This window comes from Canis aureus, chromosome 13 (assembly GCF_053574225.1).
Source record: "Canis aureus isolate CA01 chromosome 13, VMU_Caureus_v.1.0, whole genome shotgun sequence".
NCBI classification, from domain to species: Eukaryota; Metazoa; Chordata; class Mammalia; order Carnivora; family Canidae; genus Canis; species Canis aureus.
The window spans coordinates 63476503-63494131 of NC_135623.1; the positions used below are offsets into that span (position 1 = coordinate 63476503).

The 17629-nt window shown below is 38.3% G+C and overlaps 1 long non-coding RNA gene across 1 annotated transcript in view; it reads right to left on the reverse strand.

Moving 5' to 3' along the window:
- Positions 1-5810: 5810 nt before the first annotated feature.
- LOC144281691 (uncharacterized) overlaps positions 5811-17629 on the reverse strand; it is a 56634-nt gene continuing 44815 nt past the window's right edge. Inside the window, exon 3 of the long non-coding RNA XR_013350115.1 lies at positions 5811-6278. This is a non-coding gene — a long non-coding RNA (uncharacterized LOC144281691). The remainder of the gene's footprint in view (positions 6279-17629) is intronic.

Genomic DNA, 17629 nt, shown 5'->3' on the forward strand with positions numbered 1-17629 from the left:
CAACAGGCTCATACATTTAGAGATTTCTAAGGAATATAAGATAAAATTGAATATTTAGGGGTACACTTTTCTATTAAAGTGATAACATCTATTAGAAGAAAGTAAACCCAATGCACTGGTTAAAAATTGAAGATATAATTAAATTATATTCTTTGCTCATTTTTCATAAATGAATTTAATTTAGTGAGACATTTTTCTTTGACACAAGGAAAAATTAAATTTATCCAGAACAGAAAGGAATTAAGAGGATCCATATAATCACTTAACTTCAATATTGGTGGTTTTAAAGTAGTTTTAGAACATCTATGTATGCTGTCAATAAATCACATTATTGATATCACCTTAGTTTGAAAATATGTAAGGTCTTTGTGGGACGTTTCTGGGGTATGATGTATTTTAATAACTTCCATCAGTATTACTGAAAAGGTACAAAATAAGGTACTCTAGTTGTTCTGCACAGTTTAATTAAACTCATCACACAGTTAATTGAATATGTAAATATTTCATTGAGTAATAAACTTCACACAAGGAACTCTTCTAACAGTTGGTAATATTGAACTTGGTGACACTGCAGGTTCATCAGAGAGCTAATCTATGTGAATGATGGTGTCTCTTAGAAGGAACAATGAGCTTAAAATAGAAATAAAAGTAACCGGAAAGACGGCTTAGAGCTTGAATTGGACTTTTTTCTTGAACTATTTCTGATTTACACCCATTTCTTTTTCAGAGTGTAATTGTAATTCTTAACATTTCTGCATTTGCCAGATAAAAAAAATAGCAGTATGCTATTGGAGACGCAAATGTCTTTATAAAGCAAAAACCTTGGCCTCATTGAATTACAGCCTGATTTAAAGAACTTTCACCTACACATCTGGATGCATGATGTTTGTTTCCAGACAGGTAACTGATAAAAAACGAAAATATTTTTGTTTTTATCATCCCAGATCTACATCCTACAAGTATCATTCACTTGCCTAATTGAACTTAATAAAGAATCTTCTTTGGATCATAAAACAGAAACCAATGTTAGATTTGTCCTATTTTAATAAGTCCTTTTTGTACTATCTCTTACTATTTCTTAACACTGAAATCCTGAGTAGTATTTGTAATCCAGAAACCCATCATATGGTATAATCTTCAGAAACGTTTTAGCTCCTTCCTGTGCTCTTTTGAGCACTCAGAAAAGTGAGTGCTCAAAAGAAGAGATGCCAATTTCTAGTTGCAGAGTGTATTGGAATTTGCAGACTCTCAGTTCCTTTCAGTCGGCTGTGGTTATATTAGAGATTGATGGGGCCTCTTTTTGTCTGTCACTCATTGTCTTACTGTGCCTACGGCTTGTATTTTAATATCACATACGGTTTTGCATTAAAGTTTTCATATGTAATTCAATAGATGTATGGGAGCATTGATCTTACTTCCAAACTGAAGACATTTTGGGGGTTCCTCCCACAGTGGCCGGCCGCACAGTGGCTAAAGCTGTAATTTGCAACCATCATTGTTTTGGTAGCTGTGTTGTAGACTACATGCTATTTGTTGAAAAATCAATCCCTTTTCAGACAACGGATTTTGTAGTCTTTTGCAATTTGATTCAAAGTCAAGAACAGAGCGGCAGGACATCTAAGAAGTATCATTCAAATTTTCACATGGTTTCAACAAGGTCTTAGGAGCCTTGATCTAACCATTGATAGATAGAAATTTGGAGCATAGTCATCCTCAGGAAAAATCACTCTACAACCATTATTAAGTTTTGGTTGCTAGTCTATAAAATAGTGCCCACATTGTAACAGTAATGAGAGTATTAAAAAGACAATCAATTTAAAGAACCTAAGCAGTGTCAGGCATATACAAATTAATAAATATTAGTTATTATTATTAATATATTTTGCTATTTCTGGAAGAAGTTCCAACTTTCCTGGATCTAGCAGAACTTGAGCTAAAAATTCTTCCCTCCTCCCACCAACCCATTTCTAGCAGTTTGTCTTGTATTTCTTCTTAGATTTGCAGACTGGGATTCATTTTGCACTCAGAATGCTTGATGAACTGGAAATATTAATAAAGCTGCTTCTTATTCACCTACTCAACGTCAAAATGTAGCAGACTGATTAAAGAGAAAGAAGACATGAATAAAATGACAGGATACACATTAATTTTTAATCACTACAGGTTCATCTAAGACACGTAGCTGACATGTTGAAAGAATTATATTTAGGTCAGGAAGATGGCAATGTTGCTTAAGAAGCGGGTTGAATTCATCCAGTTAATGAAAAGGTAGTGGCAGGATTAGGGCATGAAGAATACAAATATCTTTCTGCTGCTTAATCATTTAGACTTTTTAAGTCCCAAACAAAGCTGGGTGGTGTCTGGTGTTAATATGTTTGGAAAAAAATGTGTATGGAATTAAAAAAAAAAACCCTTTACTGGGGTATAATCCCCCTGGCACCCATGCAATTTAACTGAAGAAAAGTCCTCAGAAAGTCTGTGGGGGAAGAGATACCTGAGCTATTCCCTATCTGTCAGAGACAAGCGATAAGATAGATTTCAAGTGACAAAATGTTTATTATAGAATGCTAAGCTATCGATTAGTGTGAAATTGTATGGTGGTTTTTTTTTTTTTTTTTTTGCCATGTCATTTAATTTATTCTTCAAAGAAACTGACATGTTTGTCAGAATGAGGCATAAGGCTATTTTAACTATCTACCTAAAAGTGTTCCAATTCCTTAGCATAAAATCTGATGACATACACATATGAACCCAACTTGTCTTCTGATCCAATTCTCTTGTTTTTCAAGTTCAGTAATTTATTTACCCATCAGAGTACCGCTGTGATTATACCCACCCATTCAGCTGGGGAGGATGGGGATGAACAGGGGCATGGTAGAAAAAATGTACCCCTACATATTTATAATTAAAGTTTGTGTAGCACTCAAGATACAACTCAAATATTATCTCATTCTAAAATTGCTTCTCCTCTCTTCTCCATTTATCTTCTAGGAAACAAGTAAGTCGTCTCTTTTTAAGCCTATCATTTGGAACTTATTACTTTTCATACTTTATAATAATTATTAATATATATTCCTTATTAATCTCTAAAATAATGTGCTCCTGAGGAGCAGGGGACTTTGTATTTTTACAAAGGGTATACATCATAGAACTCGGCTCACTACCTTGCTAACAAAGTCACCCATTCATCTATTCATCTAATAATTTGCTTATTTACTCTACAAATTCATTATGTTTTATGAATGTTTCAAGTCCCCATGGGTATTAAGTTGAAAACGAGGGAGAGAGAAAGAGAGAGAGAGGCCCAGTTACAGAGACAGAAAGAGAGACAGAGGGTTCTTGTCCTAAAGAGCTAATACTCTAGGGAGAGACTATACAATATCATTGTGTAATGTAACTGCAATGATATTTGAGATAAGCAAGTAGTTCAATAAGAGAGGAACAAAGATATTCCTGAGAGATGGTAAGAGAGAAAGCTGAAGGCTTAGAGATGTGGCAGGAAGCCCTGTACACTGTGCAGTCCTTAGATTTTATCCTAGAGGTGATGGGCATTTGCTAAAGAATTTTAAGTTCCAAAGTTAAGCTATTTATGTGAAGGATATTTCTTAGCAGTCTGATCATTAAGATAGTGAGTCCAGTTTAAATAAGGAGGTTGAACTCAACATGAATAATAAATAATAAAGCTGAGACTAAGACAGTAGCAATAGTCATAGAAAGGGAGGAATAGATTTGGGAGCTAATTTTTCCGAATGCCTGACAAAGCCCAGTCATTGATTTGACATGAGAAAGATAGTGATAAAAGAATTAAGGATGACTCCTAGATTCCTGGTTTAGGCAACAACATGGTAACATTAATGGAGAAGGGAATATATAGCATGAGGGGTGGGTTTTGGGAAAAAAATGAGTTAGTTTTAAACTGAATGAGGTGTATGTATGTGTGTGTGTGTGATGGAGATTGAAAGTCACTGGAATTAAACAGGTCAAGCAACTGTAAGGCTATGATTCTAAGTGGCTCATTCACAGGAGTATTTAAGGTGACTAGCAAGGCAATAGATGCCAGGTACATGGAGACAAGCATAAGCCAATGGCAAAAATTCTTGGGAGAAGTGTGTAAATGATCTGAACCATAAGTCCCTGAAAACAACTTGGAGAAATTCCTAAAAGGAATTCCCTCAAATATATGCATTACCAAATCTACTACAGTAGCAGAAGTTTCTAGCATGACCATTGCTTGGTCAAGAATCGGGACCTAAGATTTCTACTGTGAAAACCAATACGATACCTAGAAGAGAAAATGCATCATGAACCAGCACTTTAGCATCAATGGTACAGTCTGATAAAAGAAGCCATAAAAAGAAAAGGAAGAAAACAGTCATTGAGCATCTGTTACATTATGTCACTTAAATTGCACAGCCAACTTTGAGGTTTTATTATTTTTTAGCAATAAAAAATATATTCCAAGTGGTTAAATGAATTGCCCCATATTGTATCAGAAGTAACTCAGTTCCTATGATGATTTTCTTCCTATCAAATAGCATAAGAATAGTAAAAATGACAACAGTGTTGGCAAATACCATTTTCCAGGCAGTACGTATCAAGTATGGTGCTGTGTGCATTATATACCACATCTTATTTAGTTCTCTGACATCCCTATTATTGTTGTTGTTATTATTATTATTAATTATTATTATTATTATTATTACTAACATTTTTAGAGAGAGAGTGAGAGAATGGGTGCATCTGGCAGGGGAGGGACAGAGGGAGAAGGACAGAGTATGTTAAGCATGCTCCATGCCTAGTGAGGAGCTCCAATTGAGGCTTGATCCCGCAACCCTGAGATCAAGATCTGAGCCCGGAATCAAGAGTTGGAGGCTTAACCAACTGAGCCACCCAGGTGCCCCATCCTAATTTAAATACCAGAAAACCGAGGCTCAGAGGGGTCGAATAACATGAGCATTATCTTCCAGTTAATAAAACTGGTGAAATGCAGATTCAAACCCAGATGCGACTGAATTGTGTGAGTTCTTAACCATTATCCCCACACTGCTTCTAGACCTATAATTCCTAGGTTAAAAAAAAAAAAAAGATATAACCTGACTTTTTGAAGCTTTATGATTCATTATATTGGCAGCATTCTATTATTTAACAACTGTTAAAAAATTGGTATTTTAACAATTGAATCATTGCCAATGTCAGCTTTCACTATATCCCGATTGCCCTTCACTCAAGAAAACTCATATATCTGTTTAGTGTATGTGCTGCCGAAGCGAGCACGAAAACTCACATATCTGAATAGAATATTGCATCTTATAATGGGATCCTGTACTTCAACTGGCAGTACTCATCTGAAGCTCATTAGGAATGTCTGTTTTAATCAGGTGTCTATTTTGCTTCACCAAATGAAGGAATCATCTTGAATATTTTTGTGACAACTCAAAGAAGATACAGTTGATTCACAGTTGTAGCTGGCGTTGCCATTGTGCTATCTTCTTGGAGTGACCAACATTCATTTAAAGCCAAAGGGTTGAGTGTGCTCGCAAACCCTGGTCCATGGCTTTTCAGTCATGAAAAGATGTAGCTGAAAGAAGTTGTTATATTAGAGCAAAACATCAGAATATAGAGAACGTGGAATGATGACATTCGTAGACTAAATCGTGTTAATTATTTGCTAGTCACCTCTAAGAGAACTATACTTAAGATGGGATCGCCGAGCATACAGTTGATTCATTCCAGATAGACAGAGCCTGACATCATTTGTTCTTTTCTTTCAAGATGGGTAATAAATAACACACTGGTCCCTAGTGGCCATTAGGACATTAAATAAATATATTTAAGAAATTACCATGCTTAGTAATTAGTATCCTGGATTTACAATCAGGAATCAGAAGATTAACACAAACTAAAGGGAGATAGTAAACCAGCAATGAATCTAAGAACCATAAATCAATCAGAGCGCATTCAGAGTGTGTGTATCCCGTGCGTCGTTGTCAGGCTATAATGCTTCTAGTCCAGTGTTTTCATTTCCGTTGCCAAGAGGTGAAAGAATACTTAGTGTTCTTAAGTGTTTTTAAAACCTTAAAAATTAGGTGTGTGCGTAGCTCTGCTGATTAAGCATCCAACCCTTGATTTTGATTCAGGCCATGATCTCAGGGTCATGGGATCGAGCTCAACATCTGGTTCCACTTTGGGTGTGGAGACTGCTTGAGGTTCTCTCCCTCGGCTCCCTCAGCCCCTCCCCACAGCTCACATGTGCGTGTGTGAGCTTTCTCTCTTCCACTCTGTAAAAACAAAACAAAACAAACACTTAAATATTTAACTTTTGCTTAAATGATAACTGTTATATTCTCATTATAAAGGTGTTCTTTTTACAAGTCCTACTTTACATTTATGTTCCATTCAAGTTGGATTGTTTTAGTGGACTCCAAGAAATTTTAAGCACTACCTGGCGTACTCGATAAAAGCCATAATTTAGGGCAGCCTGGGTTGCTTAGCAGTTGAGGGCTGCCTTTGGCCCAGAGTGTGATCATGGAGACCTGGGATCTAGTCCCAAATCAGGTTCCCTGCATGGAGCCTGCTTCTCCCTCTGCCTCTGTGTGTGTGTGTGTGTCATGAATAAATATATCAAATCTTAAAAAAAACATAATTTAATCCCATGGTGGAGATGTATTTAATTGATGTTTATTTTTCCACTTGATAACATTTTCAGTTTATAGGTCATTGTTCTTCCAGGGGTCTCAGTGATAGTAACTCATTTTTTTTGCACAGTATGGACAGTGTTTTTTTATTTTTATTTATTTTTTATTTTATTTATGATAGGCACACAGTGAGAGAGAGAGAGAGAGAGGCAGAGACACAGGCAGTGAGAGAAGCAGGCTCCATGCACCGAGAGCCCGACGTGGGACTCGATCCCGGGTCTCCAGGATCGCGCCCTGGGCCAAAGGCAGGCGCTAAACCGCTGCGCCACCCAGGGATCCCTTTTTTTAATGTTATAAAGGGAGAAACAACACCTATCAATTCAAATGCATTATGCATGGCACATATAAAATTTAGAACAAATTGGGATTGGAATCCGGAATTATTGGATGGAAATTCCACCTACATTAGGCAAGAAAGACCTAACTGAGAGTGCAAACTGCAATGTTATTTAGCAGTTACCTATTGCTGATGTAACAGGTTACCACAAATTGAGCAGCTTAAAACAACATCTATCTATTATCGCACAGTTCCGCAGGTCAGAAATCTGGCACCGTGTGGATCAGCTGGTTATTGGGTTGATCTCCAAAGGCCAGAAACAAGGTTTTAGCTGGACAGCATTCTTTTCTGGAGGCTCTAGGGAAGAATGTCTCTCACATTCATTCAGGCGATTGATAGAATTCATTTCCTTGAGATTGTAGGATGTTGGTCCTTGTTCTCTTGCTAGTTGTCAGTGACTCTGTTCTTAGTTTGTAAAGGTTTTCCACATTCCTTAGCTCGTGGTCCCCTTTATCGTCAAAGCTAGCAATGATGAATCAAGTCCTCATACTTTAAATCTCTCTGACCCCCCTCCGCTCATCTCTCTGTTGCCTTTCTCTTCTTTGGCATTTGTCTGACTGACTTTTCTGCCTTCCTTTTATGCTCCTAAAGGCTCATGTGATTATATCAAGCCCACTCAAATAAGCCAGATTAATTTTTCTGTTTTTAGTCATTTTTTTTATTTTTTTATTTTTTAAATTTTTCTATTTTTATAATTAGCTGGTTAGTAACCGCAACCGCCTCTGCAGTTTTCTTCCCAGAAGTACCTAAGGGTAGTTTTGACTGAAAAACCAGGGGACTGGAATCTTGGGGAGACATTTCTTGAATTCTACTTAAGATATCAGCTATTTCAGTTTTGTTAAGGCGACAAAGGAAAAATACAAGGAACTCTTTGAAAAGAAATCAGTTTTTTGGAGAAAAACATAGCTTTATATTCCTTTATAGCTATGGGAACTAAAAATAATTTACAAGAATTTAAAGCATGTCTCTCTGCCCTTCCCACCATCCATCCTATTCTAAATTTAATCACACATTTGGTGGTATACGATGTTTTCCTTCACTTGACTAGCATTTCACACCTAGTTAAAGAGACTACTCATTTTGAAGTATTACACATTTAGTCATGTGATTTGGTCAGCTTAAAATGGTAAGTTAAAATGGTCTCCAAACATTAAGACTTTAAATTGTATATTACTCCATGTAAAATATAGCTAAAAACCAATGCAAATTCTGTAGAGAGCAAATAAAAGGAAGAAAAAGGCAAAGAAAAAAATCAAGACACAGATGCCTATGTTGTCATCAATAGGTGATGCACAGCTGCCTTTAACAGTGCACATTGATGGGACGCCTGGGTGGCTCAGCGGTCGGTTGAGCTCCTGCCTTCAGCCCAGGGCGGGATCCTTGAGTCCCAGGATGGAGTCCCACATCGGGCTCCCTGCAGGGAGCCTGCTTCTCCCTCTGCCTGGGTCTCTGCCTCTCTTTCTGTGTCTCTCATGAATAAATAAATAAAATCTTAAAAAAAAAAAAAAAGACAGTGCATGTTGAACTCTTCACAAAACATTACCTGTTAGACTTAGGGTCTATACCCTATAAGGGTAGTAGGGTAGTAGCCTATAAGGTTTCAAACTTGATGATGCCTTTGATGCCTTGTTTGAATAGCTCATGGGTTTTTTTTTTGTTTTGTTTTTTTGTTTTTTTGTTTTTTACTTGGGAAAAAAGTTTCACGTAGGTATCCTCCATATTTCCTAAAAGGGTTCTTAGGTTTAACTGTGTCTGGTCTACAGAAAGATTTTTGTTTTTTTTCCTCCTAAATTCTCTCCACTGACACCCTGCTCTTCTCTTACATATCACTTTTGGCAGTGATTGTCACTTGCTTTCCTGTTGCTGCTTTTAATCTCTGCTGCTATCTGTGCTCCCTGACATGTCTGCCTTTTGCTGTTGTTTTTCTTCTCTCCACCCTTCTTGTTACCTATTTCTTCCCATCGTACCAATTATCTCTTCTTTCCCCCAAAGTTCTCGAGTATAAAGGTTATCCTTAACTGCCTCCATTTCTTGTTCACTCATTTCACAACATGATAATTGAAATCTACCCCACCCCCAGTTGTTTTTCTCCTTGAGGACACCAATGGTCATTTAAGTTTGGTGGCCATTGTTCCAACTCTGTTCCTGGATCACTCTGCCACATTATGAATTCTCCTTCCATTTCTTCAGTGTTGGTTTCCCATTTGATCCTCTCTTGCTATTTCTCACCTCTATTCTTATTTCTCACAGCTTTTAGAGGATATCATGGATTCTTAAAGTTTCACTGTTCATGCCTATGGTGGTCCCTCCCCAGTTGACACGTCCACATTTATATGTCTATTCTCTGTGCCACAGCCTGTCTACCACAGGTTGCCTTCTACAGGAACAGATGCAGAGAACACAATTAGATGTGTAAAATGATCATTAAGCATCCACAATCATAAAAAAAGGGAGAGGAAGCATGCTTGGGCTGAGAGAAATGTTGGACCTTCGTGCAAGCCTAACAAAGTCTCAGCTGACATACGTGGTGGTCTAGGCCAATTACTGACTTCAAAAGAGTCCTGCACTGGCTAAATGAGGCCAGATTCTTGGAATCTTAGTCTGCTCAGTCACTGGATATAAGCCATGCTGAAAAGAGTGTGATCTTGGATGTCTCTGCAGCTAAGACAGACCCTGAACAACTAAAGGCTGGAGGCTGTCTGCTGAGAACATTCCCTAGGAGTGGGCAGCAAGGCTTTCTTTGAAGGAGGATGTAGGTGGCACAACACCATGCTGACTGTCCCCACTGAATATTTCCTAATTAACTCAAAATAACATATTCCTGATGTCATTTGAGGTTTTCACTTCGTCCTGGTTAAAATCAATTTAAATCTCTCCAGTTAATTTATTAATTCAATTAAAACTTACTGAACGCCTAACAAATGCTAGACCCTGCAGATTCATTAGTTCAGAAAATAGACAGTTTGTGCCCTAATGGAGCTATGTTTTAAACAAATAACCAAATATACAGTGTTTTAGGAAGTGGTAACCTCTTTGCAGTGGAGTGGAAGCGAAAAGATCAGATAGCTCCCCAAAGGCTGTAAGGCTCTATGATGTGCCCCCCTGTAGGTGAGCAACTACCTATCTCCAGTAAAGTCAACAGAATTTCTCAATGCTTGATGTAATTTCTGTAATTGTGAAATTGAAGAGGTGGCTGAGTGTGAAAAAGGAGTCAACCCTGTGGAAGTCAAGGTCTAAAAGACAGAAAAGGCCTAAGGAAGATAAAGTAACACCTCAAGATTAGAATGTGGGCTTCCATGAGCCAGTGAATTCAGGTCACTTCAAGAAGGTTTCTGCTCAAAATGTCACCTTTTCGGAGAGGTATCCGCTAACACTCGACGAAGTGGTCCCTACCCAACCATCCGGTTTGTCTGGAACTGGAGAATTTCCTGAGCCACAGGAATTTCAAGGTTAAAACTGGGGAGTCCCAGGCGAATAGGGATATTTCAGGTTTCCTTTGACTTAGTTCTCAAGTCTCCTGTTTTGCAGGTTGTGAAATGACTCCTTGAGACTCGCATTTAGAGTGTACTTTCTTAACTCAGTTCTAAGGCTCAGTTCTGGAAAGAGATCCTTGCCTGCCTTCTGTAGGAGTGACTCTATCCCACTAGGTACCTTTACTCTGGGTGCTAAATTGGAGGTTCTCCTGTGTCTCCAAAAGTCTCTATATGCCTTGGGTGGCTGGGAGATATCACTCTCTTTGAGAGGGTTTAAAGACGACTTAAAGAATAAGCAGAAACCACAGTCTCTGCCATATATTCTCTACTTTCAAAAACAGTGCTTACTCCCATGTTTGTCATCTTCCAACACTAGGATAAAATATCATGGGGATATGCCCGTCCTATTCATCTCCTTCATCTGGACTTACTTCTCTTTTTAAGATGCAGGGTTCCCCCCTCATGACTTTTTTTCCCTAATCTCACTTCCTGGATGACTCAGGTAGGGATTTACCATGACCAAATTTCACAAACTAAAATAGAAAGAGTACTGCTTCACAGAGGCCTTTGCATTTTGCTCCCCCAAACAGAATGGAATATCTTTGCTAACAGGATTTAATTTCCATGTGGTCACAGACATTTTAGTTATAGCCATCCCGCAGTACAGAGAAAAAAAATGGTGCATACATTAACTGATTTAGTGGGTGGCAAGCATTCTTAGGGAAAAACACAGCCGAAGGCAGGCACTTAACCGCTGAGCCACCCAGGCATCCCTCACACTCCTTTTCTTTTTTTTTTTAATTTTTTTTTTATTTATTTATGATCGTCACAGAGAGAGAGAGAGGCGCAGAGACACAGGCAGAGGGAGAAGCAGGCTCCATGCACCGGGAGCCCGACGTGGGATTCGATCCCGGGTCTCCAGGATCGCGCCCTGGGCCAAAGGCAGGCGCCAAACCGCTGCGCCACCCAGGGATCCCCTTCACACTCCTTTTTAAAGCAAATATTAACTGTCATTGTTTATGATGAAATCCCATTGTCAAATTATTACAAGTGGAGTTTCAGGATTATTAAAAGTTTACACACACACATACATGCATGCATAGATACACCTATGTATAAACACGTTCTTACATAGAACCACTTGCTATATTAGCAAATAGCTCATCTCTGGCTATAGTTCCAGGAACCAAGACAGTTCCAGGAACATCTTTTGGCATTTCAGTGTCTCAATTAAATATCAAATCTTAATTGAAATCGTGGCCTTGATTTTTTTGTATTTATATGTGTATCTATATAATGCTGAAAAATTGTTCTTAGAAGCAGTGTCTTTGCCTCGCTTTACAAACCTATCGCTGTGAAGAGTTATGTGTACATAACTATAATATAAATCACATTTGAATCATACTTTCTTTTAAGCTCTAGAAACAGGATTTATAAGGCCTGACAGACATTTTCTCTCTGTGGACTGAATTTTCTTTTCAATATTTTTGAATGAATGTAACATGTCTTCACCCAATTTAAATCCATTCTGGCCTATGTCAGATTAGATGATATTTTTCATTAGTTTCTGGTGTCAGTTAATAGCACAGTCTCCAGATAGCCGAGCGCACTTTTGCCACCTCTGTTTTTCCTAGGACTTACTCCAAAGATGTTTCCGTGTTTGTTGAACAAAAACTACTTTTTATTCAAAAGTTCTGATTTAAAACTTATAAAGAAAAAAATTAAATTCTAAACCTCCAATCTGCCAGAATGGAATCAAACAAAAATGAGTCCTTTTGGTTTCAAGGTCCTTAGATTTTAGGACATAAGCTATCATAGCAGTTAAGTAGATGTGAAAGTACCAGACATTCTCTAAAATAAGCATTTTTATGATGCTGCATAGCACAGAATCTAGGAAAATGGGAAAGAGATGGAATTACAGGGAATCCTGTTGCTCTGGGAGTTATTTGTCTAATAGTTTGACTATTATTCTTCTCATATTTGCTTAAATCTTATTTGTGTGTCATGCAGTTTAGCTCTTAACTTATTCTTAATTTTATGCTTCTCCACGGTTAGGTTATAAGCTTCTGGAGGGCAAGGACTATGTCTAAAACTTTCTTCCTCCCTCAGCATTGCCTTACACAGAGATAAGCACTTAAAAGATGCTTAAAATTCTTGGTTAATTTATCTTTCTTTTTTTTCAAACAGTTTCCCCCTTCTCAGTGGATTAATTGAAATCCATTTGGCAGCAAGTATGCATGTGACTCTGATCCAAGAAAGGAAAGCTCGGAAAGTCTAGAGCAAGTCATTCATCACGATAGAGTGTAGAATCAGTTTCCTGTAGTAGGCTAAGAATGTCTGAGACAGTATATAGTAAGTGGGTGACAAGCAGGCCAAATGATAAATGGGGACATATTACTATTACATGGGAAACTCTGATTAGGAACATATCACCCAGAGTCTTTTATTTTATTGCCTTATACATCCCAGGAAATTGTTCAAAACCGTATCAGGTAAGGGCCTCTGTTGAGGAACTGATAGTTACATATTTGGTGCAATAATGAGCCCCTTGTGATTTGTTGCTTCCTGAGTGGTCTTATTAAGCTTTGACTTTCTATGTCAGCCTGTTCTAAGTGTCTGCCAACCCAGGCTGACATTCCAAAACAGAGTTTAAACCAATTGAATGCTCAGAACTATTGCTATCAAGAGACATAACTGGGGGCTGAACACCATGACCTATATTTGTATAGGATTTTTTACAGTGTTGGCAACCTGTCAATTTTATTTTATGGTTAACTACCATGAAATGCTGTAGGAAGAAAGTTTCATTTTCTCCTCCATGGTAGGGCTAAGCCTGTAATACCACACTTCCAAATCCCACAAGCCTTCTCTTTCTTCTATTATTTGAATATGTATACTTAAGTTTCTAAGGTAAATTAAACCTCAATATACTCAAATTTGAGAATCTATTTTACAGGAAGATTAATAAAAGTATAGGTGAAAGTAGAATTAAAACATTTTTTTTGGTAGGAGAACTATTTATACCATTTTGTTTTGTTTTGTTTAGGCAGAATCAATTTCAGTTTGTTAAAGTTTTAAGGCCTGGAATGTAAGAATGAAATTCATTTCAGAAATTGGAAGCAATAGTCAAACACATACTGCCTTGTTTTTCTTATTTTATCTCAGTTCTATTCACTCTTAGAAATACAATGGATGTATCTTTCATCTTGACAAAATGTCAATCCTTCGTTCATTTATCCGCAAATGTTTTTTGACCCAGCTTTGGGAAACACAAAGTAAATAAGGCAAGATTTATCTGTCCTCAGATAATTCATAACACTAAGTATAGGACAAATGCTGGTATATATAAGTTCAAAGGTAAATAAGATTAACAATGCCACAGGATGCGAGCATGGTTTATCAAAAAAGTAGTGACTAAGAAAGAGGAAAACTGAACACTTTAAGACAGGTATTGTAAAATCAAAAAAATATATACTTGTTAAAAAGGAAGATTTTCGTAACTTTGAGCTAAGTAAGAGGCAAAGAAAACCTTGTAATTGGGAGGAAGGCTGTATAAGCCAGAATAGGGTCACATGAGTAAGTCATGTCGGTTGCTTAGGGTAATTGGCTAATTTTAGAAAAATTTAGGATGTAAGCTATCATAGCAGTTAAGTGGATATGAAACTACTAGACATTCTCTAAAATTTATAAAAGTTATATGCGGGAGAAAAATAATGTCAAATGTAAATAAATTATTGAAACAATTCCATTATAGGTGTCTTTTCTGTCCTTCCTTCCTTCCTTTCGTCTTTTTACCAAATAAACAGTATATCTGTTTTATTACTTTGTAGGCATGCTATATAATGAAAATTTTTTTCTGGAGTCATTTTCATATTTAGATGGTCATTCTCTTTAAACTTGTGAACATAGCAAAATGAGAAATTATGTCATTATTCCTAAAATTCAAGTGGTAATTCGGGGTTTTATAAATGCTCAGATAAGAATGGCATACATTTACTTTTTACTACATTATGTGGATAATTGGCATAATTATCTACCTGCTAATTCCCATATCAATTTAGAGGTTCCAACTCATATATTAACTCAAGGCCTTTGTTAGCTATCAAAATAATAAAAAAATTATTAAGTTAATTTCCAGCCAATTATAAACTTCTCTCTTAATTTATTCTTCTTATATTCTTCATCTTTGCTAAAGAGACCCAATGCCCTAACTCCCAAGCTAAAACATTTGCTATTGACAATTATTTATTTTCTCCTTTTACCTTCCATATCCAATTGTTTAACAAGTCTTCTTGAAGTCATCCTTGAATTGTTTACTTTAATACTTTTCTTCACCCTCTTGCTGCAATCATAATTCAGAATTGGATTTGTTTGGATGATTGCAAAGTTCTCTCCTGGCCTGTTTTTCTCCACTTTATCCCATGCTCCATAATTCCTGTTAAAAAACATCAGGGGTACCTGGGCAGCTTAGTGGTTGAGTGTCTGCCTTTGGCTCAGGGCTGATCCTGGGGTCCTGGGATCGAGTCCCACATCAGGCTCCTGGCAGGGAGCCTGCTTCTCCCTCTGCCTGTGTCTCTGCCTCTCTCTGTGTGTCTCTCATGAATAAATAGATAAAATCTTTAAAAATATCAAAGGAGCCCATGACTTTTCCCATCCTTAAAACCTTCTTTGGTTTCCTATTACCTATAGGATGAAAATTTAACTTCTAATCAAACCATATTGACAAGTCTTGCTCCTGACCAGAAAACTTATGTGTGATTGTTTGGGCCTGACCTGGCAGGCCTCACAGGAACAGCTCCCCCCACCGTCTGTGTACTCGCCCTCACCCCAGCTTGGTGCATAGCCAGTACACTGCAGCTGGGGTCTCAGCAACCCCTGGCTGGCCATGCTCTTATCCTAGGCACCTACATTTGGACGCCTCTTTTCCATTCCTAGCCTTTTCTTCTCACCCTCAGCTACTACTGCAGGATCCATAAAACCGCAGGAGTCTTTATTTGGGGCTCCCTCAAAAATGAGACCACTTCCACTTCTGTGCTCATTTATCTAACCCTTCACTGGTGGTTTATTCCATGGGGAAAAATGGAAGGGAGGTGGAACTTTGGTGCCGTTTCTGGTTTAAGTCTTTAATTATGCTCTCCCAATAAGTGATTAAAGTCTTTACTGATGCTTTAATTTTGGTTCATCGTGCACTTGCTAGTTCAGCTCTCTCTAGTTCACCTGATCATATGTTGAATTGGCTCTGTCAGTAGGATAACTGATTAAGCATAATGCCATTCTAGAAGAGCAAAAATGCCTGAAAATCCCATGGGACACTTTTGTGAGGTAGTAGAAGAGTCCACGGGGGCATTCTAGGACAATGCTTGTGGCTTGTTTGCAAGAGTTTGAGGGTTCTGTGGGGCTTTCTGCCAATGATCTTGGGAAGTACTAGAAAAAGCCATGGGGCATTCTTAGAGGATGCTAGGGTATTGTGTTCTTAGTTTTTGTTTTTGTTTTTTCTTTAGCCCTTGACTCTGGCTAACCTCCCTCAGTAGGTCAGATTAGACATACAACAGAGAGGTTCAGAGAAAGCCAAGGAAACAGTTCCCTATCTACTGCTTAGGGCCCTCCACCAATCTCAAGATAATCAGTGGGCTCTCATCAGCAGAGTGACTCTAAGCAGAACCCTCGCATTGATAAATACTCTGCACTGCAGTAAGTTATTGAAACTTCCTAAGGGGAAAAACAAACAAAAAGATGTAGAGCTCTTTGCAATTGCTTTGTCCGATGGTCCCAAAGAGACCTTAGAGACTTAATTAGATCCTCCATAGGGATAATTTTGCTGAAGCTAGTAAAGAAGAGTGGAATGACATGGGGCATATTACTGCAAACCTTCTCTCTTCAGAGTGCGCCGAAAGCAGCTGCTGCCAGGATAACAGAATGCAAAGAGTAGCAGCCACTGCTTTTAGTGTACCGCCCCCCTCTCAGGAAGTCCAGACTCCTGGAAAACCAACTGTTTGCATCTGGCCAGCTGCTCAACTCACTCCCTCGCCAACAAAATTTGTGGCCAAATCCTGACACGTGGCCCTTGTAGCTGACATGGGTGTTCTCTCCATCCTTCCCTGTGAGCCTAGGGATAGGTCTGAGGACTTTTCTCACTTTTGTCCAGACCTCTTGACTTTAAAAATAAACATGATTAAGGATTAAGCTGATAGCCCTTAGTCACCAGGAATGGCCAGAGGTCCTATGCCAAGGCTAGGGTTCAGTGGGGCAGTGGAGAGAATGGCATTTCTTGGGCCTTGTGGACAATAGACAAGTGACTGTGGACCCTGCAACCCTTAGCACCAAAATAAGTAAAAAACATAATACTGTCTAATTTTGGTTTGAGGCCACCACCACCAGGACCCTTGTCCAAGTCTGACTACAAATGGGACCCTGTGAGCCCCTCTGGGCCTCCATTGTTATGGCTCCACTACTGAACATATTTTTGGCATTTATGTATTATCTACGTATGCTCCTGCTAGCCTTTGTCCCCAAGCCCTGACAGGAACTGCTGTAGTTAGGGCCATTTTTGGTGGGCATATGGAAGACTGTGAAACTACCAGACTCATGGACTACAGCCAATGGCCTGACATTTGATCGGGCCATCAGCAAACCTCAGACTGACATTTAAAATGTCCCCTGTGAGGGGACATTTGGATAAAAATCAGTTCTGCTTCTAAAGTCTTTTGTTCTCTGGTGGATGCTCACCAGAGAGACCCCTATACTAACTAAGAGAACATAATCATTTTCTAATTTTATGAATCACTATTTAATTCACTTTCTAAAAGAATATTATTCTTTTTCTGACCCTGAGCATGAGGCTCCCAAGGGCATTTTTTTTTTTTTTTTTTTCCAAGGGCATTTTTTATTTAGTGTCATTGTACAGCTTTTTCCTTCCATCTTCAGTGTTCTATTTTCTTTTTAAAGATTTTTAAAATTTTATTTATATGAGAGAAAGAGAGAGAGAGAGAGAACACAAGCAGGGGGAGGGGCAGAGGGAGAGGGAGAAGCAGGCTCCATGCAGGGAGCCCCGATGGGGCACTTGATCCCAGGACTCCAGGATCACACCCTGGGCCAAAGGCAGATGCCCAACCACTGAGCAACCT